The sequence below is a fragment of the Bactrocera neohumeralis genome, unplaced genomic scaffold (assembly GCF_024586455.1).
Source record: "Bactrocera neohumeralis isolate Rockhampton unplaced genomic scaffold, APGP_CSIRO_Bneo_wtdbg2-racon-allhic-juicebox.fasta_v2 cluster09, whole genome shotgun sequence".
Lineage (NCBI taxonomy): Eukaryota > Metazoa > Arthropoda > Insecta > Diptera > Tephritidae > Bactrocera > Bactrocera neohumeralis.
The window spans coordinates 26,122,032-26,146,529 of NW_026089622.1; the positions used below are offsets into that span (position 1 = coordinate 26,122,032).

The 24,498-nt window shown below is 38.2% G+C and overlaps 1 long non-coding RNA gene across 1 annotated transcript; it reads right to left on the reverse strand.

Moving 5' to 3' along the window:
• Nucleotides 1-303: 303 nt before the first annotated feature.
• Nucleotides 304-894, reverse strand: LOC126764271 (uncharacterized). The gene is made up of 3 exons (XR_007667855.1): nucleotides 719-894; nucleotides 546-631; nucleotides 304-461 (listed from the first exon to the last, which is right to left on the reverse strand). It is a non-coding gene; the product is annotated as an uncharacterized LOC126764271 (long non-coding RNA).
• Nucleotides 895-24,498: the final 23,604 nt, after the last annotated feature.

The window sequence follows — 24,498 nt, forward strand, 5'->3', positions numbered from 1 at the left end:
TGATTACAAATGCACTTGTGCACTTGAAAGTAATCCCAAACCATACAGCATAAACAATGATGAGATAAAAGATCTTGTATGACAGCACACACATACACATGTATTGCATTGTATAGTTGAAAACAACCCCAGCAAGAAGACTATACGTTATATAATGCCATAAACCTGCAGTATAACTATGGATAATATGCGTGAAAAATTCGAATAGTTTACATCAGTTTGTACAGAGGCATGGGAAGATTCTATCGCATACTTTGAATACGTGTGAGTTGTCTATCCTTTTTCTTTGCATACAAATTAATATATTTTTAATTTGTTTATTAGTGATTAAAAAAATGTGTGTAGATTGGTAGTCTTGACGCTATTTCAATTTTCATGGGATTTTCTATTTCTCCTACCAATCGTCCCTTACATTCGCGCAGCGTGTGTGTTTGAGCCAATAGAAGACCTTTATCAATAACCTAATGTACATATATATATATATATATATATGTATTTATATTTATCAAATAAAGAAATACATATATAAATATATATATACATACATTTTCTTTGAGGGTTTTCTCAATGTCATCCATCCTTGTCATCAGCACCTTTTGGTTTCTTAGGATTTCCTTAATACCTTGAGTTACTATAAAATAAAAAATATTTTATATAATTTATATCATTTAACCGTAATTTATCTTATTCATTATTTATTGAAATGTATATAATATACCTGTGTCCTGCTGTTGAAGGTTGTCTGGCTGTAGAATGCTGTGTCGTAGCTGAACATTGTATGGCGCTGAAACTTAAAACCTTCTTCTTTGTGATGCTAAACAAATAAATAACTGGCGTTCCGAAACGATTTCATATTTATATTTAAAAACAATAAATAGTGATTTATATAATAAATACTTGCCTCAATCGTCGCTGTCACTTCACAACAAATGTGAGAAATGCAGTTTTCCACTTTGTTATATACTGATTACTTCTACTGATACTGATTACTTCTTACATCAAACGACTACAATGCATATCTGCATATAGCACAACCATTCTTGTAGCACAACTGTGGAGGGAGGGAGTGTGTTGGTGAATACGTTAGCGAAGTTTTGCTGGGACCCCATGTGGTGTGCCGTACATACACATACACATATTTAACTAGATAAGTAAGACTTAAAATAGTATATAAGGTGTACAATATTAACAATAAAATCAGAATGAAATATTTCTCACTCAATGAAGGTCAATTATTTCCCCCCACCAGAGATAAGGAATAAATAATCTTTTTTGAGTTCAAAAGTTTGATCTTACAAATCAAACAGTTTGATGTTATAATTCATACACCCTGAACAGGGTATATTAAGTTTGCCACGAAGTTTGTAACACCCAGAAGGAATCGTCGGAGACCCTATAAAGTATATATATAAATGATCAGTATGTCGAGCTGACTCGATTTAGCCATGTCCGTCTGTCCGTCCGTCTGTCCGTCTGTCTGTTGGTATATATACGAACTAGTCCCTCAGTTTTTAAGATATCGTTTTAAAATTTTGCAAACGTCATTTTCTCTTCAAGAAGCTGCTAATTTGTCGGAACGGCCGATATCGGACCACTATAACATATAGCTGCCGTACAAACTGAACGATCGGAATCAAGTTCTTGTATGGACAACTTTCACATATGGCAAGATATATTAACGAAATTTGGTATATGTTATTTTCTAAGGCAACAATGTAATCTCCGAAGAAATTGTTCAGATCGGTTAACTATAGCGTATAGCTGCCATACAAACTGAACGATGGGAATTAAGTTCTTGTATGGACAACTTTCACATTTGACAAGATATATTAACGAAATTTTGTATATGTTACTTTCTAAAGCAACATTGTAATCTCCGAAGAAATTGTTCAGATCGGTTAACTATAGCATATAGCTGCCATACAAACTGAACGATCGGAATCAAGTTCTTGTATGGACAACTTTCACATATGACAAGATATATTAACGAAATTTGGTATATGTTATTTTCTAAGGCAGCAATGTAATCTCCGAAGAAATTGTTCAGATCGGTTAACTATAGCGTATAGCTGCCATACAAACTGAACGATGGGAATTAAGTTCTTGTATGGACAACTTTTACATTTGACAAGATATATTAACGAAATTTTGTATATGTTATTTTCTAAGGCAACAATGTAATCTCCGAAGAAATTGTTCAGATCGGTTAACTATAGCATATAGCTGCCATACAAACTGAACGATCGGAATCAAGTTCTTGTATGGACAACTTTCACATATGACAAGATATATTAACGAAATTTGGTATATGTTATTTTCTAAGGCAGCAATGTAATTTTCGAAGAAATTGTTCAGATCGGTTAACTATAGCGTATAGCTGCCATACAAACTGAACGATCGGAATCAAGTTCTTGTATGGACAACTTTCACATTTGACAAGATATATTAAAGAAATTTGGTATATATTATTTTCTAAGGCAACATTGTAATCTCCGAAGAAATTGTTCAGATCGGTTAACTATAGCATATAGCTGCCATACAAACTGAACGATCGGAATCAAGTTCTTGTATGGACAACTTTCACATATGACAAGATATATTAACGAAATTTGGTATATGTTATTTTCTAAGGCAGCAATGTAATTTTCGAAGAAATTGTTCAGATCGGTTAACTATAGCGTATAGCTGCCATACAAACTGAACGATGGGAATTAAGTTCTTGTATGGACAACTTTTACATTTGACAAGATATATTAACGAAATTTTGTATATGTTATTTTCTAAGGCAACAATGTAATCTCCGAAGAAATTGTTCAGATCGGTTAACTATAGCATATAGCTGCCATACAAACTGAACGATCGGAATCAAGTTCTTGTATGGACAACTTTCACATATGACAAGATATATTAACGAAATTTGGTATATGTTATTTTCTAAGGCAGCAATGTAATCTCCGAAGAAATTGTTCAGATCGGTTAACTATAGCGTATAGCTGCCATACAAACTGAACGATGGGAATTAAGTTCTTGTATGGACAACTTTTACATTTGACAAGATATATTAACGAAATTTTGTATATGTTATTTTCTAAGGCAACAATGTAATCTCCGAAGAAATTGTTCAGATCGGTTAACTATAGCATATAGCTGCCATACAAACTGAACGATCGGAATCAAGTTCTTGTATGGACAACTTTCACATTTGACAAGATATATTAACGAAATTTGGTATATGTTATTTTCTAAGGCAACAATGTAATCTCCGAAGAAATTGTTCAGATCGGTTAACTATAGCGTATAGCTGCCATACAAACTGAACGATCGGAATCAAGTTCTTGTATGGACAACTTTCACATTTGACAAGATATATTAAAGAAATTTGGTATATATTATTTTCTAAGGCAACATTGTAATCTCCGAAGAAATTGTTCGGATCGGTTAACTATAGCATATAGCTACCATACAAACTGAACGGTCGGAATTAAGTTCTTGTATGGACAACTTTCACATATGACAAGATATATTAACGAAATTTGGTATATGTTATTTTCTAAGGCAGCAATGTAATTTTCGAAGAAATTGTTCAGATCGGTTAACTATAGCGTATAGCTGCCATACAAACTGAACGATGGGAATTAAGTTCTTGTATGGACAACTTTCACATTTGACAAGATATATTAACGAAATTTTGTATATGTTATTTTCTAAGGCAACAATGTAATCTCCGAAGAAATTGTTCAGATCGGTTAACTATAGCGTATAGCTGCCATACAAACTGAACGATGGGAATTAAGTTCTTGTATGGACAACTTTCACATTTGACAAGATATATTAACGAAATTTTGTATATGTTATTTTCTAAGGCAACAATGTAATCTCCGAAGAAATTGTTCAGATCGGTTAACTATAGCATATAGCTGCCATACAAACTGAACGATCGGAATCAAGTTGTTGTATGGACAACTTTCACATTTGACAAGATATATTCACGAAATTTGGTATATATTATTTTCTAAAACAACAATGTAATCTCCGAACAAATTGATCAGATCGGTTAACTATAGCACATAGCTTTCATACAAACTGAACACATAGTTACTAATAGAAATGCACCTGTGAAGGGTATTTAGCTTCGGTGCAACCGAAGTTAACGTTTTTTCGTGTTTTTATTTACATTTGCTTTGTCGCAACTTTGTCGAAATTGATATCGTATTCTATTGCTTATTGTTCTTTGTCACAACTGTTTCAAATCAACATATGTTGTAACATTGTTACTACCATTATTTTATTGATAACAAACAAACTTAAAGTGGTTGAACTCTGAAATTATTTTGATGTTTACGTAAAAATTTACGAATGAGTGAGCTAAGCAAAATTTTGTATAAAAGCCATGTATTTTAATTTTATTTGAATTATTCAATAAAGGGGACAATTCCGATTTCTTTGGCGCCGCGATTTGAAGGTACCGTTGGAAAGAGGAAGTCCTCCTGATTAAAAAATATATGGGGTTATACGTACCGCAAACGCAAACAAAATTCGCAAAATTTGAACATTTCAAGAAGCTATTTCACCACGTTAAACCCACTTTATTCACATTTTTCTCTTCAAATTAATTAAATCACACTATAATCTTTTAAATAAATCCACATTTTACACTTTTAGCAGGTTTTTTATTTAAAAAATCTTTATTTTAAAAATTACATTTTACACTCGTTTGAACCTCATTTGTTTACCAAAAATTACGAAGAAATGGAGCGCTGCCATGTGATGACAAGGCAATTCGCTGAAATTTCTCTTTTTCGCGAAAATTCCTCTATTCATGCATATGGATATTTTCTTTTTTAAATTTATTAAGCATCATAAGAAATAAATGGAAATCGCTGACAGAAATAATAATCAAAATTTATCAATTTTATAACGAAAACTTAAATTTTGTTTGAATATGAGTGCATAATAACCAAAGAATATAACCACTTTCACCACTTTATAACAAAAAGTCAATATATTGTTTTTATTTTTAACGCAGAAAGGAGTACTACGCGAAAGTACTTCGGTCACCCCGGGTATTCGCTCGACCAGGGTTATTTTTTAGAGCACGGCCGAAGGCCGCCAACGCAGAAAGGAGTACTTCGCGAAAGTACTTCAGTCACATAAATTACGTATTACATATATACATACATACATATGTAGAAAGTATTTTTTTATAGTTAATATAGAAAAAAGAATCACGCGACAAAACAAACAAAGAATAATTGTTAAAACTCCTACATATTTACTGTTTAAGATGTGGCAAGGCTCGTTTTCCTCATAATTGTAAACAATCTAACCTTTTCAACGATGAATGTGCTAAGTGATTTTTAAATTAATAAATTTAGGTAAAATATAGCAAAATAAAAGTGAAATGTAAGCTTATTTCAAAGCTTAGAGTGTGTATTTAAATATACAAAGTAAAAAATGTGAAAAAAATTTGTGAAACATAGAGAAATAACATGTTTTCTTAGTGCAAATTTTTGAACTTTTAATCGTGAATATTTTAAAAAATATTAGTAAATTTTACATTATTTTTGGATATTCCTTCTCTGGCTCCCCTATCCGTACATACCCCATTTATACGGAAGTTCGGTTTCTTTACCCCTCCGCCAAAGTAATCGGAATCGTGCCCAATAAAGTAATAATCAAGAAACTACATCTCAAGTTTCTTTACTCCCACGCTTTTGAAAGTGAATTCGAATTGTGTTTTCAAGTGTTGTATTAATTGAGAAATTTTATTTTCTATTCTTTGAAATGCGTTGTGCAGTATTCGGATGCAATAATAACAACATTTCCCTAAGGATAAAACAGTACTAAAACAATGGATTCATTTTTGTCGTCGTACGGACAAAATTAATGTTAAAAATGTATGCATTTGTGAAGTGCACTTCGCGCCAGAAGCCTTCGAAAGAAATTTTCAGTTTGACATGGGTAATTATAGCATTTTGATTACAATAATTTTACTTTTATAACCAAACCCTCTTCCAGGTTTAAGTTCGCGGAATCCAACGAAGTTGCTACCCAGCGCTTTTCCCACATTAACTACTGCTCCTGCAGAGGCTAATGAACGGCAGAAAAGGGTGGAGTTTCATTCCAAAGTTTTTGCATACTAACTACTGTTTCTTATCCTAATTATAATAATAATCTTAACTAACAATTTATTCCATTTATTTATACGCATGTATGTATGTGTGTTTATTTTATTTTTGAAGGTAATATTTTGCAACGTGTGTCAGTTGATCTAAACACCACAAACCCAATTGAAAAAAATGATGACTTGTAGATTCTCAATAACGACGGACTTAAGAATTTGCCAGGGTACATCTGCCACAAACTCGGTAAAGACAACCTCGAAATTTGTGGCAATTCAGAAAATTGTTCGTCTTATACTTGGGTAGATCACCTTTCTGAAGCAGGACTCTCAAAACCAACAGATATGTTAATGGAGCATATGAGATCCTTGCAAGCAGTATTTGACGACGTAAATGGTACTGATTTGCATATATGCACAAATTATGTTCAGAAGCACTTAGATTTAAGTAATTTTGTAAAGTGATGCACGAAAGTAAAATAACTGTTTTTCAGAGCTTGAAGGTATTTTAGGATTCGTTCCTTAAATAAATACTTAATTGAAAATACGTACAGCAAAAAAAGAAAATTAAAAAGACAATAAATTGATACTTGGTCACAAAATATTCAATATTTTTTTTTGTATAAATGTATATGTTTGAAACAAACACAGCAAAGAGACAAAATTAAATATGTAATACAATGAAAATACAATGAAATGAATACATAGGTAAATGTTCACTATAAAATATTCACTTATATTGACGTTAACTTTTCATTATATTCATGGTTTTGTATGCCTGCAATACAAAATTACTTCTTATTGCAAAGAAAGACAAACAACTGAAAATCAGCTGACTGTGCGTTGGTCAACCGTGACGTACGCAGAAAACAAAATTTGAACTCGTCATTGCTCGTCATCTTGGTAAGGCAGGGTGCTTATTTACAATACACAATAACAATACGAGAGCATTAAGGAGGGAGTAGCATTATATTGTGTAAAACAGTAACCATAATTGCTTAGCCAAAGTAGATTTTTCGAAATTTAAATTTTTTACTTATTGTGAACACTTTGAAGGAAAAACTCGTTTTTTGCGAACAACTTGTTATTGCAAAATTCATAATATCAAGAAAACAATGGTCCAGCGTTGGCTCGTAAATGACGAATAGAAAAAGTGTTCGAAGTTTGAAAACAATTTGTGCAGTTATGAAATTATGAGTCACCGGCTTTGAAATCGTGAGCTTAAATTTTTAAAATTAGATGTAAAACGTTCATAAGACAAGTAAACAAAATTGTTCGTCGATTATTACTTCAAAATTAGAAAGAAAAACCCTACTCTCACCTTACATGTTCGGTTACTCCCGAAGTTAACATTTCCTTATTGTTTTTAAGTTTTGTCAACTCCTGAGAAATATGATTATTGAAAGAAAATGTATTGTCAAATTTGTTTGCGAAAACACATTTTGGAACGCAATTTGAAATATTGTAATTAGAAGGCAATATGCTATGTCTCTTCGCATACGAGATTTCCGAACATTTACCCAAAATTCAGAGAAAGCTGCGATTTAAAAACTATCAATATCATACTGAAGTTTATTTTCGTCTTCCGAATTTTTGATTATTGAGAATATTTTGGAGTCAGCTGCATATGCAAAAATTTAGTAAAAGGAAAACAACAGGAAATGTCGATGATAAACAGCACAAAGAGAAGGGGAGCTAAAACGCTTACTTGTGACATTCCCGATGGCTCAATGGAAGCATCGGATGACACTCCAATGACAATAACAACACAACGTTTATTGTATAAATATAGCTCGATCCCGTGCAAGAAGACAGAGTGCAAACCTAAAAAGAATAACTTTTTAATTATGATATTGTGTTGAACGTTAGCAAAGACTTTAGAGATATCTGTATAAACTCTTGAAATCCAGCGGAGAAGGCTAACATGCAATCATCACTAAAAAAACAGCTAAATTTGACACAGTAGAGCGAACAGAAACAAACCCTGACGACGTTAACGATTAATTTACCTGCAGGATAATTTCTTATCTGTAACGGAGCACATTTTGGAAATGGTGGAGAGTTTAAAAATATACTTATAAATATACGGATAATACATTCTTTTTACCGTCGTCAAATAGCCTTGGCAATATCATCCTACTAAAGACACAGTGTAGCAAAATTTAAAAATGAACAATTGTTAGCAGAAAAAGTAGATGTAGCTCCAAGCTCATGATGTACATAATTTGAGAAAAGTTGGCAGTTTCACTAGGAGTGCATGCCGACTTATCATTATAGCATAAAACGGAAGGAATGGTCGACACCCCATTCTAGATTTCAAAACCATGAACTTTTGTTAAAAAGAACTTCCTGTATTATTTATTTTGAAGATTTTTCAACCTTTGAGGTCCTTAGTACACACAAGCAACTTACATATTCCAGTTATATGTACATTGTTGTATATTTTTAATGGGGATATTATGACAACAAAATTTTGAATGAATTTATTAAATTTTGAAAAACAATACGTAATCCAAAAAATAAATCATCCCATCCCCAAGAGTTAATTTGAATCAGGTTAAGGCTAAGCAGGCTATCAATGAGATATAGCTCGTGAGAAGACGAAACATTGAAGAGAATAATGACAGAACTATAGGAACTACTGAACCAGACAATATTTCTTAGATTAAAGTCACCAAGAATACAAATATTATTCGGACTCAACTTATTTAAAACCTGTGAAATATTAGTTGCATGAATCTTATATAACTAGAAAGAACTGTTAGAAAGGATGTAGAAAACAACAATGAACAGAGACTCATTGATACAAACTCAAGACAAAATTTAAATTTAAGTCGAAATACTCACTGCCATAGTAACCAGAATTAAGACAAGGCCGATAGTCTTAGTTACTAGTTTCCTTGCTAAATGTAATGTAATTATTTATAATTATAGTTCATAAAAATATATAAATAAATAAAGAATTAAGACAAGTCTCAACTGTAACAAAAATATCAAAATTCAAAGGTGAAGAAAATGTACGAATATTTTATTTAGGTCTAATACTAGAAAAACGGTGATAGTTGACCTTGAGACAAGAATAGTGCATAAAACGGACAAGCAAAATTATTATTAATATACCATTTTCGGATGGGATCTAAGTGGACTAGTTGCGGAACCAGTTGCTATGATGACAACTCAAGTTGGGGAAATCTCCAACGAATACCTCAATTCACAACTAAGAAAATTTTGGGAGTTAGAAGAATTTGTGAGAATTTTTACAGAACCACAATTACACGATCAGATGATTGCCGGTACGTCGTACGACTGCCACTAAAGCCAGAATGTACAACACACTCGCCTTAGGTCATTCCCGCACCTTTGCTATCCAACAGTTTTTAAGTATGGAAAAAAACCTACTTAAAACAGGCGAGCTGAAACCAGAATATGATAAGGTCGTAGAAGAACACCTCCATTTCGACCCTATGGAGGAAGTTAGCCCTGGCGAAAAAATCATACAAAGTATATACTACTCGTTTTATTTACCACATCATGCAGTAGTAAAGCCAAACAAAAAAAAACCACAAAGAGTTGTCTTCAATGCGTAAAAATCCACCAGTTCGGAAAATATCCTAAGCGACATTTTCTTTACGGAACCCACGCTTCAGTCAGACCTAATGCTGCTTATTTTAAACTGGCATATATTCAAATACGTATTCAACGGGGACGTCGAAATAAATTATTTTCAGAAAATCCCCACTACTCCACTACGCGACTTTAAGATAAAAACTGTTACCTTTGGCGTCAACTGTGGTCCATACTTGGTCATTCGAACACTACACGAATTGGCAGAAAACACCAACTCAGAATTCCCTCTGGCAACCCAGGTGTTAAAAACGCAAACGTTTGTAGACGACATTTTGTCTGGAAGTCACAGGGGATGTTCGAGCAAGCAAATAACTGCGGCAATATTGCAATCCTGATGTTTTTTTACAGATACTCAGCTGATAACAAATATTTTAGTTTAAGAAGTCTTAAAAATTAATTTTTAATCAATTTAACAGTGGATAACTTGGTGGATAGTGAGCGTAGTTTGCTTCTTAAATACAAAAATCAAGGCAACAAAGTTTTGTGTAAAAAAGTGGCTTATGACCGAAATTTTAAAGAAGAGGGCAATTGTAAAATCGCAAAACTTCTTTAAAACAATTCGATTTTATCCTCCAGATATATATTTTTATCACATTTTCGGATGTCTCGTGAAACACAATTAATGATAATAACTAGTTATAAACAAAAATAAAGAGCGATTTCGCTTGCCTCATTTTTCCATTATAAATTTTGTTGATTTTTGCGCGCAAGAAATGTCAAAATTTGAGTTGCTCGAACGTTTGAAATTTGCAAAAGTTGCTACATTTTTGCGTCGAATATGATGCTTTGCAATATTGCCGTAGTGATTGAGACTCGAACATCCCCACAGTCTTCCACAAGCATACGAATCCTTATCACAGGTTATAAAATCCCTCAAAACCGCAGGGTTTCCACTGAAAAAGATTACTGCAGATCATTTAGATATAATAAAACATATACCGAAGGAAAACTTGTTGGACACTAATTTTCTTAAATTCGAGAAGGAAAGTACAACAAAGACTCTGGGGATTCAGTGGAATGCGATATCTGACCAGTTTTCATACACACTCAATACACTCAATATCTGCATTATCCGCCATTACAAAATGACAAATTCGATCCTCTGTGGCAAAACTTTTCGACCCCGTAAGTAAAGAAAAACCACTTCGTTTAGAAAAGTGGTCCCAGTTCGCGAGTAATATAAACGATATTTTATTCCCCCGAACACAAAGTCGAATTACATGGCTTCTGTGACGCCTCTGAGAAGACATACGGTGCCACTATCTATGTGCGCACACAAAGCGATAACGCGACAACAAGTAACTTATTAGTAGCAAAGGCTAAGGTGCCTCCTTTAAAAACGCTAAGTGTACCTCGACTTGAGCTCTGTAGCGCCCTACTACTCGCAAAATTATTTTCCATGGTGCAGACCCACTTAACTGTAGGACGGTATTTCAAATTCCTTACGTACAGCTGCAACCGAAGCCATTGGTTTTCGGAAAGTGCAAAAGAACAGCTGTTACGACGAGGAGTGCCGTGTCGCAGCGAAGAAAAAACAAGCTGCCTACCACGCAACGTTACGATCGACCACAACACGTCCGGGATGGGATAGATACCGAGAGTTTAAACGGGAAGCCAGACGCATTTGTAGACAGAAAAAGAATGAGGCTGAAATGCGTGAGTACGAAGAGCTTGATAAGCTGGCCGACAGGGGTAATTCTCGAAAATTCTACGACAAAATGCGGCGGCTTATTGAAGGTTTCAAGACCGGAGCAAACTCTTGTAGAACCCCCAAAGGTGATCTAGTGACCGATGCCCAGAGCATACTTAAATTATGGAGGGAACACTTCTCCAGCCTGCTGAATGGCAGTGAATGCACAACGCCAGGAGAAGGCGAATCCGATTCCCCAATCGACGACGATGGAGCCGACGTTCCATTGCCCGATCATGAAGAAGTTCGAATAGCAATTACCCGCCTGAAGAACAACAAAGCGGCGGGGGCCGATGGATTGCCGGCCGAGCTATTCAAACACGGCGGAAAAGAACTTATAAGGAGCATGCATCAGCTTCTTTGTAAAATATGGTCGGACGAAAGCATGCCCAACGATTGGAATTTAAGTGTGCTATGCCCAATCTATAAAAAAGGAGACCCCACAATCTGCGCCAACTACCGTGGGATTAGCCTCCTCAACATCGCATATAAGGTTCTATCGCGCGTATTGTGTGAAAGATTTAAGCCCACCGTCAACAAACTGATTGGACCTTATCAGTGTGGCTTCAGACATGGAAAATCAACAACCGACCAGATATTCACCATGCGCCAAATCTTGGAAAAGACCCGTGAAAGAAGAATCGACACACACCACCTCTTCGTCAATTTCAAAGCTGCTTTCGACAGCACGAAAAGGAACTGCCTCTATGCCGCGATGTCTGAATTTGGTATCCCCGCAAAACTAATACGGCTGTGTAAACTGATGCTGAGCAACACTAAAAGCTCCGTCAGAATAGGGAAGGACCTCACCGAGCCGTTCGATAGCAAACGAGGTTTCAGACAAGGCGATTCCCTATCGTATGACTTTTTCAACCTGCTTCTGGAGTTCGAGCTGCAGAACTTAATAGAGAAGGTACCATCTTCTATAAGAGTGTACAGCTGCTGGCGTATGCTGATGATATTGATGTCATCGGCCTTAACACCCGCGCCGTTAGTTCTGCTTTCTCCAGACTAGACAAGGAAGCAAAACAAATGGGTCTGGCAGTGAACGAGGGCAAGACGAAATATCTCCTGTCATCAAACAAACAGTCGCCGCACTCGCGACTTGGCACTCACGTCACTGTTGACAATCATAACTTTGAAGTTGTAGATAATTTCGTCTATTTAGGAACCAGTATTAACACCATCAACAATGTCAGCCTGGAAATCCAACGCAGGATAACTCTTGCCAACAGGTGCTAATTCGGACTGAGTAGGCAATTGAAAAGTCCTCTCTTGACGAACAAAAGCTAAACTGTATAAGTCGCTCATAATTCCCGTACTGCTATATGGTGCAGAGGCTTGGACGATGTCAACAACTGATGAGTCGACGTTGCGAGTTTTCGAGAGAAAAGTTCTGCGAAAGATTTATGGTCCTTTGCGCGTTGGCCACGGCGAATATCGCATTCGATGGAACGATGAGCTGTACGAGATATACGACGACATTGACATAGTTCAGCGAATTAAAAGACAGCGGCTACGCTGGCTAGGTCATGTTGTCCGAATGGACGAAAACACTCCAGCTCTGAAAGTATTCGACGCTGTACTCGCCGGGGAAAGCAGAGGAAGAGGTAGACCTCCACTCCGTTGGAAGGACCAAGTGGAGAAAAATCTGGCTTCGCTTGGAATATCCAATTGGCGCCACGTAGCGAAAAGAAGAAACGACTGGCGCGCTGTTGTTAACTCGGCTATAATCGCTTAAGCGGTTTCTACGCCAATTAAGAAGAAGAAAAATTTCAGCAACGCTGAAGTAGTTACAGCAAAGCTAGAGTGCGACACCGGGAATATCTGGCTAGTCTCTGCGTATATGCCTCACGACGATGAGGTGGAGCCGCCTCCCGCATTACTAAGGAGGACCTTGGTTGAAGCGTCCCGGAATGGTGCCGGTGTTATCATCGGCTCGGACGAAAACTCGCGACATTCAATCTGGGGGAGCTCGGATACCAACACTAGAGGTGAGTCGCTTTTTGATTTTAATGTTAGCGAAAATCTTCGCATATGTAATAGGGGAAATTCTCCTACCTTCGTGACCGCAGGTAGGGAGGAGGTCCTCGACCTCACCCTTGCCTCACACGGGATTGCTCCGCTGATCTCGAACTGGAGGCTTCTCGATGACCACTCCTTTTCTGATCATAGGTACATCGGGTTTAGTCTTGACGGAGAAGGTCCGCCTAGAAAATCTTTCAGAAATCCCAGAAACACGGACTGGGAAGGTTACCGCAGAAGGCTTCGGCAAACTCTCCCACGCGCACCGGGGGTGGGCGCGCTGGCCACCGCCGATATGGTGGATGGTTGGGTCGAAGCTTTCAGCTCGGCGTGCAACACTGCACTGGAGAGCTCCTGTCCATTGAAAACACCGAAGGGCAGAGGGAAACCTCAATGGTGGACTCTCGGAAATTAGGGCGTCCTGTAGTCGCTTATTTAACAAGGACCGTTGGAGTGGGCTACCTGATGATTGGGTCCTGTATAAAATAGGACTTTCAATATACAAGTCCGAGCTAAGAAGGGCTAAGAGGGTTTCGTATATTAGGGATTTAAATGTTAAGTGGGCGCTGAGCAGTGAAGAAACTCTACAGATGCTCCTTGATGCTCACTTCCCTAATAACACGTTCTCTATAGAGGTATCTCTCGGAGCGTTGTTGAGGAAGCAATTGAGGCTAAGAACTTCGCAGTTGGGACCTTCCTTGATATTAAGGGAGCTTTCAACAATGTCCTGCCGGAGGCTGTCGTAACTGCTCTAGACGGTTTTGGGGTTGAATCGAGCCTCAAGCACCTCATTTTCAGACTTCTGTGCGACAGAGTGGTTGAAACAGAATGGGGCAGTGCGAGCGCGCGGCGGAGTGTGAGCAGGGGAACCCCTCAAGGAGGGGTTCTTTCCCCTCTTCAATGGATTCTAGTCGTTAACGACCTTCTCAAAAGGCTAGAGGATCTTGGCTGCAGGGTTATTGCCTATGCAGACGATGTAGCACTTATGGTGAAAGGAAAGTTTCTAAGCACCGTGTATGAGTTGACGCAGGGATATCTCAGCGTAGTAACAAAACGGGCGTTCGAAAGTGGACTCGCCATAAATCCAAATAAAATAGAAATGGTTTTATTTAGTAGAAGATACAAGATCCCTGAGACGCCGTTGCCGCTATTGGGAGGTATTCGCTTGCAACCGGCGGATACAGTGAAGTATTGAGGGCTCATCCTGGATAGGAAGCTTTCATGGAAGCCGAATATCGAGGAGAGAGCCAAAAAGGCATCGATTGCCCTATACTGCTGTAGAGGAGCTATTGGCAAGAGGTGGGGTCTCTCACCGAAGGTGGTACTCTTGCTCTATGACACCATAGTCAAGCCCATAATGTTCTATGGAGTCTTCATGTGGTGGAGGGCTTTACAGAAGACCACACTTGCAAAGAAACTTGAGAGCGTTCAACGAGCTGCGCTCTTCAGCATGTGTGGCGCATTAAGGTCCACCCCAACCATTGCACATAATGCAATTCTGAACATAAGGCCGGTGGATATTGCCGGAAGGTGTATGGGAGCAGAGGTGGCCATTAGGCTCAGGGAGTATAGATTCCTAAAGGAGCGGGTATTTGAACACTCGGATATCCTCACAAGCTTCGATTGCATACGGGATCATCATGGAGTCGCCATATCGAACTCCGGTGGCTCCTTCTCTGCACATATACCGACGAGGGAGGTTTGGCAGCGAAGAAGTCGTTGGAGGAGAGGGGCAGTAAGCTTCTTTATGGATGGGTCAAAGCTTGGGGGGAAGGTTGGTGGAGGAGTCGACTGTCGGGAGCTCTCCATAAAATAAAAAGTGTTTTCCAGGCTGAGGTTGCAGCCATCAAGGTAGCAGCAGATATGCCTCTCAATAGAGCGTCTAACTTCAGGGAGGTGACCATTCACTCGGATAGCAGAGCGGCGATACTAGCCTTGAACTCATTCACGGTGCGTTCAGGGCTGGTCGAAGAGTGTCTGGCGTCACTGTCTCTGGCGGCGAGAGCTTTCATTATAAGACTTGTATGGGTGCCGGGCCACAGCGGAATCGCCTGTAACTGCAAAGCTGATAAGCTAGCAAGGAACCCTAGAATCACTATCGGTAGAATGGGAACGGGTAGGTGCTCCGGTATCCTCTTGAGTTCTACTACTAGATAGCTGGGCCTCGCGCCTGCTCGGTCAGCGATGGGCCAGCATTAGTACCTGCGCGGTCGCAAAAGCCTTTTGGCCAAAGATAGATCGAAGGAGATTTAGTGATCTCTTTGCCCTCAACAAGGCTAGCCTCTCATTAATGATGGTGCTCTTGACGGGCCACTGCCCCATTGGCATACACGCTGTAAGACTGGGAATCTTACCGGACGCCGCATGTGGAAGCTGCTTGGAGAAGATGCAGTAAAAACTAGCCGGCACTTCCTTCTTGACTGCCCTGCTTTTGGGAGATCAAGACTGAGGCCCTTGGGGGCACATACCTTCAGACATCCCACCGATCTGGCGGGCATTGAAATTAAGCGCCTCTGTAAATTTGTATTGGATACTAAACGGCTTGCCGATCTCTAAGTTCGAACACGGGAGTTCGAGTTTCAACGGCTTCACAAAGGACTACTTCTAGTCCATGTGCGATCTCCGATAAGCCGTCTTACCTAACCTAACCTTATCGGGTCCATAGACAGCACAAATTTTATTGGCGGCTTGAGATGCATTTTTGCATTTATCGTAGTAGTAGTACTGTAAAACATGCCGTATTTTCTCTTTATTTTGCTCCATGTTTGCGACGCTATAACTCACGAACGACAATCAATCAAACACGTGTTAGCGCGTGAAATGAGCTTTCCAAAAAGGTATAGCGTAGGAATAAAACTAGAACTACGAGCTTTCAGCGCCAACTTGCGAAAATACCGCAAGACTTTTTTGACAACCTATTATATGCAATAAAAACCACATTACATTCAGTTGTTGTCATTGAGGCCGTAAAGCAGTCAAAGCTCATACCACAATGCAAATTGATTCAATCATATGGACATACTCACCACTACTGTGGTAAGCAAGCAAGCTGTGTGAAGTGTGCGGGAAAGCATAAGACCATAGAGTGTCAAAAACCTAATCACAATCAACCAAAATGTTGTAACTGTAGTGAGGTTTCGTGACCAAAGAACTGGTACAAAGAAAAACGACCCACGTCCTAAAAGCTCTGTTGTAAAAGATACCAAAAGCCTCCCAAAAAACGCAATACGCCAACCATTGGCTGAAAATAAAGTTTCTGCAGCAAATGAGCTAACTTATTCGCAAGTTGTAAAAGAAAACACTTGTTCAAAGCTTACAAAACAAAATGAGTTTACCATTGCACTTGAGAAGAGGCTTCAGTAGCTCGAAAAAGCAGTACAAAAAAAATAAATAAATATGACAAAATTTTTAAAAATTATGTTATGGAACGCAAACGGCCTTACCAAACACCAAAATGAGCCAGAAACAATACTCGCTACTGAAAAAATTGACGTATGCTTAATATCTGAGACCCATTTCAGCATGCAAACTTACATTCAATTCAGAAACTTCGAAATGTATCATGCAATACATCCGAACAATTGCGCACGCGGAGGAGCTGCTATTATAATAAGAAGCAACATAAAACACCACGAAGAAAACCGCATATCAACAGATGAATTTCAAGCAATAACGGTCACGATAGATACTGACAACAACTTGTCCCTTGCAGCAGTGCACAGTCCCCCAAGGAATCAAATAAAATGTCATAGCTATCTAGAACTGATCAATAGCCATAAAAACCGATTTATAATGGGTGGTGATTATAAGGTGCATACTCTTGTAGAACCTCCAAAGGTGATCTAGTCACTGATGCCCAGAGCATACTTAAATTATGGAGGGAACACTTCTCCAGCCTGCCGAATGGCAGTGAACGCACAACGCCAGGAGAAGGCGAACCCGATTCCCCAATCGATGACGATGGAGCAGACGTTCCATTGCCCGACCATGAAGAAGTTCGAATAGCAATTACCCGCCTGAAGAACAACAAAGCGGCAGGGGCCGATGGATTGTCGGCCGAGCTATTCAAACACGGCGGAAAAGAACTTATAAGGAGCATGCATCAGCTTCTTTGTAAAATATGGTCGGACGAAAGCATGCCCAACGATTGGAATTTAAGTGTGCTATGCCCAATCCATAAAAAAGGAGACCCCACAATCTGCGCCAACTACCGTGGGATTAGCCTCAACATCGCATATAAGGTTCTATCGCGCGTATTGTGTGAAAGATTAAAGCCCACCGTCAACAAACTGATTGGACCTTATCAGTGTGGCTTTAGACCTGGAAAATCAACAACCGACCAGATATTCACCATGCGCCAAATCTTGTAAAAGACCCGTGAAAGAAGAATCGACACACACCACCTCTTCGTCAATTTCAAAGCTGCTTTCGACAGCACGAAAAGGAGCTGCCTTTATGCCGCGATGTCTGAATTTGGTATTCCCGCAAACGTTCAGTAACGCGAAAAGCTCCGTCAGAATCGGGAAGGACCTCTCCGAGCCGTTCGATACCAAACGAGAGTTTCAGACAAGGCGACCTATCGTGCGACTTCTTCAACCTGCTTCTGGAGAAAATAGTTCGAGCTGCAAACTAAATAGAGCACGTACCATCTTCTATAAGAGTGTACAGCTGCTGGCGTATGCCGATGATATTGATATCATCGGCCTCAACACCAGCGCCGTTAGTTCTGCTTTCTCCAGGCTGGACAAGGAAGCACAGAAAATGGGTCTGTCAGTGAACGAGGGCAAACTGAAATATCTCCTGTCATCAAACAAACAGTCGTCGCACTCGAGACTTGGCTCTCACGTCACTGTTGACAGTCATAACTTTGAAGTTGTAGATAATTTCGTCTATTTAGGAACCAGCATTAACACCACCAATAATGTCAGCCTGGAAGTCCAAAGCAGGGTTGCTCTTGCCAACAGGTGCTACTTCGGACTGAGTAGGCAATTGAAAAGTAAAGTTCTCTCTCGACGAACAAAAGCTAAACTCTATAAGTCGCTCATAATTCTCATCTTGCTGTATGGTGCAGAGGCTTGGGCGATGACAACAACCGATGAGTCGACGTTACGAGTTTTCGAGAGAAAAATTCTGCGAAAGATTTATGGTCCTTTGCACATTGGCCACGGCGAAAATCGCATTCAATGGAACGATGAGCTGTACGAGATATACGACGACATTGACATAAATCAGCGAATTAAAAGACAGCGGCTACGCTGGTTAGGTCATGTTGTCCGGATGGCTGAAAACACTCCAGCTCTGAAAGTATTCGACGCAGTACCCGCCGGGGGAAGCAGAGGAAGAGGAAGACCTCCACTCTGTTAGAAGGACCAAGTGGAGAAGGACCTGACTTCGCTTGGAATATCCAATTGGCGCCACGCAGCGAAAAGAAGAAACGACTGGCGCGCTGTTGTTAACTCGGCTATAATCGCGTAAGCGGTGTCTACGCCAATTAAGAAGAAGAAGAAGATTATAATGTGAAACATACTCACTGGGGCTCGAGGTTTATAACCACAAAGGGCAGAGAGTTATTGAAAGCTCTTCAATTGTCTGGGTGCAGTATCATGTCTACTGGAACACCAACTTATTGGCCAACAGATCTACTTAAATCACCAGATCTTATTGATTTTTTTATTACAAAACATATCTCCACAAATTATATGTGCATAGGAAGCGGTTTAGATATGACCTCTGACCATTCACCAGTATATTTAACACTACACGAAAGTGTTGTTATTGAGGAACCTCCACTTTCGCTGACAAATAAAAATACTGACTGGGAATACTTTAAGCAAATGCTATCCAATGTTGATATTCACGTAAAAATAAGTTTTAATTCCGAGCTAGATAACGAAATCATGAATTTGACAAATACAATTCAATATGCAGCCTGGAGTAGCACACCAACTAAAAGAAACGTCACAGCAGGTCATAAGTACACCAAAGAAATTAAAGAAATGGTAGCAGAAAAACGCCGATTACGCCGAAACTGGCAACAAACAAGATCTCCATCCGACAAAAGCTGTCTTAACAAATTGTGCAAAAAACTTACCAATAAGATAAAGGCATTTAAAAATATAACCCTAAGCAATTATCTGAAAAGTTTATCTAACGCCCATAGAAACGATTATTCACTTTGGAAGTGTACAAAAAAATTGTCTCGACCCTTAACTCAGCATCATCCAATCAGAAAAGCAGACCAGACATGGGCCAACAGCGATTTTGAGAAAGCAAATGTTTTTTCGGCATACCGTGAAGGTGTCTTCAAGCCATATGACACATCCAATGGAGGAGAAATGGAAAGTCATACTTACGAGAATTATACTGAAATTCCTCTAATAACTAAAGATGAGGTATGTGAAGAAATAAAAAAATTGAAGTCTAAGAAATCGCCTGGGTTTGATCTTATTACCAGTGAAATATTAAAACAGCTTCCTCACAACGTTATATGTAAAATTAATGCCATAATGAATGCTTTCATAAATCTTCAATACGTTTCCATTTATTGGAAAACTGCAGAGGTGATTATGTTCAATAAACCTGGTAAGCCACCGCATGAAATTACTTCGTATCGGCCCATATCTCTCCTGCCAATACTCTCAAAACTATTGGAAAAACTGTTTGCTGTGCGTATTAACAACATAATTGAAGAGAGGAAGCTGATACAAGCGCATCAGTTTGGCTTTCGAAAAAATCACTCCACTATTGACCAAGTACATAGAATAACTCGAGTCATTGAAAATGCCTTCGAAGACAAAAAAGTTTGCTCGGCCGTTTTTCTCGATGTGTCTAAAGCCTTTGATAAAGTTTGCCATGGCGGGCTCCTAAACAAAATTAAAATGCTTTTACCAAAAAAATATTACAATATTTTAAAATCATACCTTTCGGACCGTTTTTTTCGAATTAAACATGGAGATATGTATGTACTCTGATTTAAAGGAAATAAAGGCTGGTGTTCCTTAGGGTAGTGTATTAGGACCCATCCTTTACCTACTCTTTACGTGCGATCTACCACATGACGACAATTGTATTACAGCAACATTTGCAGATGATACTGCGGTTCTGTCTGTCGGCAAAACACAAACTGCATCAATTGCAAGATTGCAGGAACATTTAAACAAAATATTTGAATGGACAGCTAAATGGCGAATAAAATTAAACGAGACTAAATCAATACACATTGATTTCACATACAACAATACTATGTATATGCCTCTGAACTTAAACGGTGTGAAAATACCATATCATAATACCGCGAAATACCAAGGCATGACCCTGGACACAAAACTTAGATGGAGTGCACATGTCAAAAAGAAAAAAGAATAATTAGAAATAAAATTCAGAAACTTGTATTGGCTATTGGGTAAAAACTCTGCATTATCCACATATAACAAAATTCTAGTCTACAAGCACTTTGCACTTATGGGATACAACTTTGGGGCTGCTCTAGCCCTAGCATTGTTGCACAAATCCAGCGATTTCAAAACAAAGTTTTAAGATGCGCTGTCAATGCGCCTTGGTATGTTCGCAGTCACGATCCTGAACGCGATCTCGGAATTGACTCAGTTGCTGCATCAATTAAAAAATGTGCAAAGTCTCATATGGAAAGACTTTCTGACCATATGAACACTGAAGCCAGGGCTCTTGTCACTCGAAGTGAATGGAAAGAAAGGCTTAAGCGCAAAAAACCGTATCACCTTACACAGTAACCAGATTTTCTGCAATTTATACGCAGAGCACCATTAATTATTTTGTATTATACAATAAGCAAAACAAATTGTTCGTTAGTTTATTTTATGTTAACTAGTTACAATGGCATTGAAATAAAAAAAAAAAAATCTGCTAAAAGTTTCTCAGCGGATGTAAGGCAACCTACTACCGTTTATTTTCTTATTGGACTTTGACCGGCAAAAGGGAATCTGAAAAGTCACTACCTAACATAAGCTTTATTTATGTAATACAAAAACCTATTATATTTGCGTTATTTATAGTTAAGCTTTTACCTGTATTAGATCAGCCTAAAAGTATACACCGAAATTGGTAAATGTTTTATCTAATAGTGCCCACATAGTTATTTTTACTAAATATTGGCTCATTATGAAAAATGTCCGAACGCCTCCACCTGGTGGTGACAAAACATCTAAAACCCCAGAAATTACGGCAAATAAACTAAATCAGTCTGAAACAATTATAAACCAACAATCCAGGCAGTTGGAAACAATAGAGCAATTATGCGCCGAATTAAAGAAAGAGATAGCATTTCTCAAAGCCGAAAATCAGAACTAAAAACAAAGAATTTAAGTCCAACAAATAACGAAATAAATACTGAATTGTATGCAACAGATGAGGAAGAGCTTGCCCGCGAAACAGATTGGATTTTTTTTTTGTGAAAAGGCGGCCGAAGAAACGGAAAGCTGAACTATTGTTATTGTGGTTCCAGTAATAAATACCATAAAAGTCGGAAGAAATCAAATAGAAACGGAAATCTCATGACCTCCTCCAATAATGATATCGGGTGACTGTGAATACCAAAAAATATATAAAATTACGAATGATGAGGCAAAAAAGCGTTTACTATTAAGCTTCTAAATAATAGTACATATAAAATTAATACATCAGACTCTGATGATTATAGAAAGTTAACCAAAACTCTGTCTACACAGAATTTACCGTGGTTTTCTTATGTAAATAAGCAATCTCGACCAATTAAGGTAATGGTTAAAAATTTAAATCACTCAAACGAGCCATAGGCTATAATATCAGACCTTCATAAGAAGGGATTCAAAGCCATAAACGCAGTCAACAAACTGAAGTGGAAAACGAAAGAGCCGTTAGATATGTCTCTTCTTATTTTCGATGCAACAGATAATATAAATAACAAAAAAGTCTTGCGGTATTTTTATTGATTTTTTTTTTATTGAAATTGAAATGAATTTTTTATGACTCATGACCAGCTTATGACCGATGCTACGGCTGCTACTATGCCGGTCTCTTTCGAAAAATTCAGCGATTTTATCGCAATTTTCGACGACAGGCCTTCCGGAGCGTGGCGCATCTTCGACCACCTCCACACCAGAACGAAAACGTTGAAACCATCGTTGTGCGGTGGAAATGAAAACTGTATCGGGTCCATAAACTGCACAAATTTTATTGGCGGCTTGAGATGCATTTTTGCCTTTATCGTAGTAGTAGTACTGTAAAATATGCCGTATTTTCTCTTTATTTTGCTCCATGTTTGCGACGCTATAACTCACTAACGACTTAAAAGAAACGACAATCAATCAAGCACGTGTTCGCGCGTGAAATGAGCTTTCCAAAAAGGTATAGCATGACCCGATGCGTCGAATAAAACTAGAACTACGAGCTTTCAGCGCCAACTAGCGAAAATACCGCAAGACTTTTTTGACAACCGCTTATATGCAATAAAAACCATAATACATTCAGTTGTCACTGAGGCCGTAAAGCAGTCAAAGCTCATACCACAATGCAAATTGTGTCAATCATATGGACATACTCACAACTACTGTGGTAAGCAAGCAAGATGTGTGAAGTGTGCCATTTTAGCAAGCAAACTTACATTAAATTCAGAAACTTCGAAATGTATCATGCAATACATCCGAACAATTGCGCACGCGGAGGAGCTTCTATTATAATAAGAAGCAACATAGAACACCACGAAAAAACCGCATATCAACAGATGAATTTCAAGCAATAACGGTCACGATAGATAGTGACAACAACTTGTCCCTTACAGCAGTTTACAGTCCCCCAAGGCATCAAATAAAATGTCATAGCTATCTGGAACTGATCAATAGCCATAAAAACCGATTTATAATGGGTGGTGATTATAATGTGAAACATACTCACTGGGGCTCGAGGTTTATAAAAACAAAGGGCAGAGAGTTATTGAAAGCTCTTTAATTGTCTGGGTGCAGTATCATGTCTACTGGAACACCAACTTATTGGCCAACAGATCCACTTAAAACACCAGATCTTATTGATTTTTTTATTAAAAAACATATCTCCTCAAATTATATGTGCATAGAAAGCGGTTTAGATATGACCTCTGACCATTCACCAGTATATTTAACACTACACGAAAGTGTTGTTATTGAGGAACCTCCACTTTCGCTAACAAATAAAAATACTGACTGGGAATACTTTAAGCAAATGCTATCCAATGTTGATAGTCACGTAAAAATAAGTTTTAATTCCGAGCTAGATAACGAAATCATGAATTTGACAAATACAATTCAATATGCAGCCTGGAGAAATGGAAACTCATACTTACGAGAATTATACCGAAATTCCTCTAATAACTAGCGATGAGGTATGTGAAGAAATAAAAAAACTGAAGTCTAAGAAATCGCCTGGGTTTGATCTTATTACCAGTGAAATATTAAAACAGCTTCCTCACAACGTTATACATATGTAAAATTACTGTCATAATGAATGCTACCATAAATCTTCAATACGTATCCATTTATTGGAAAACTGCAGAGGTGATTATGTTCAATAAACCTGGTAAGCCAGCGCATGAAATTACTTCGTATCGGCCCATATCTCTCCTGCCAATACTCTCAAAACTATTGGAAAAACTGCTTGCTGTGCGTATTAACAACATAATTGAAGAGAGGAAGCTGATACCAGCGCATCAGTTTGGGTTTCGAAAAAATCACTCCACTATTGACCAAGTACATAGAATAACTCGAGTCATTTGAAAATGCCTTCGAAGACAAAAAAGTTTGCTCGGCTGTTTTTCTCGATGTGTCTAAAGCCTTTAATAAAGTTTGCCATGGCGGACTCCCTAAACAAAATTAAAATGCTTTTGCCAAAAAAATATTACAATATTTTAAAATCATACCTTTCGAACCGTTTTTTTCGAATTAAATATGGAGATATGTATGTACTCTGATTTAAAGGAAATAAAGGCTGGTGTTCCTTAGGGTAGTGTATTAGGACCCATCCTTTACCTACTCTTTACGTGCGATCTACC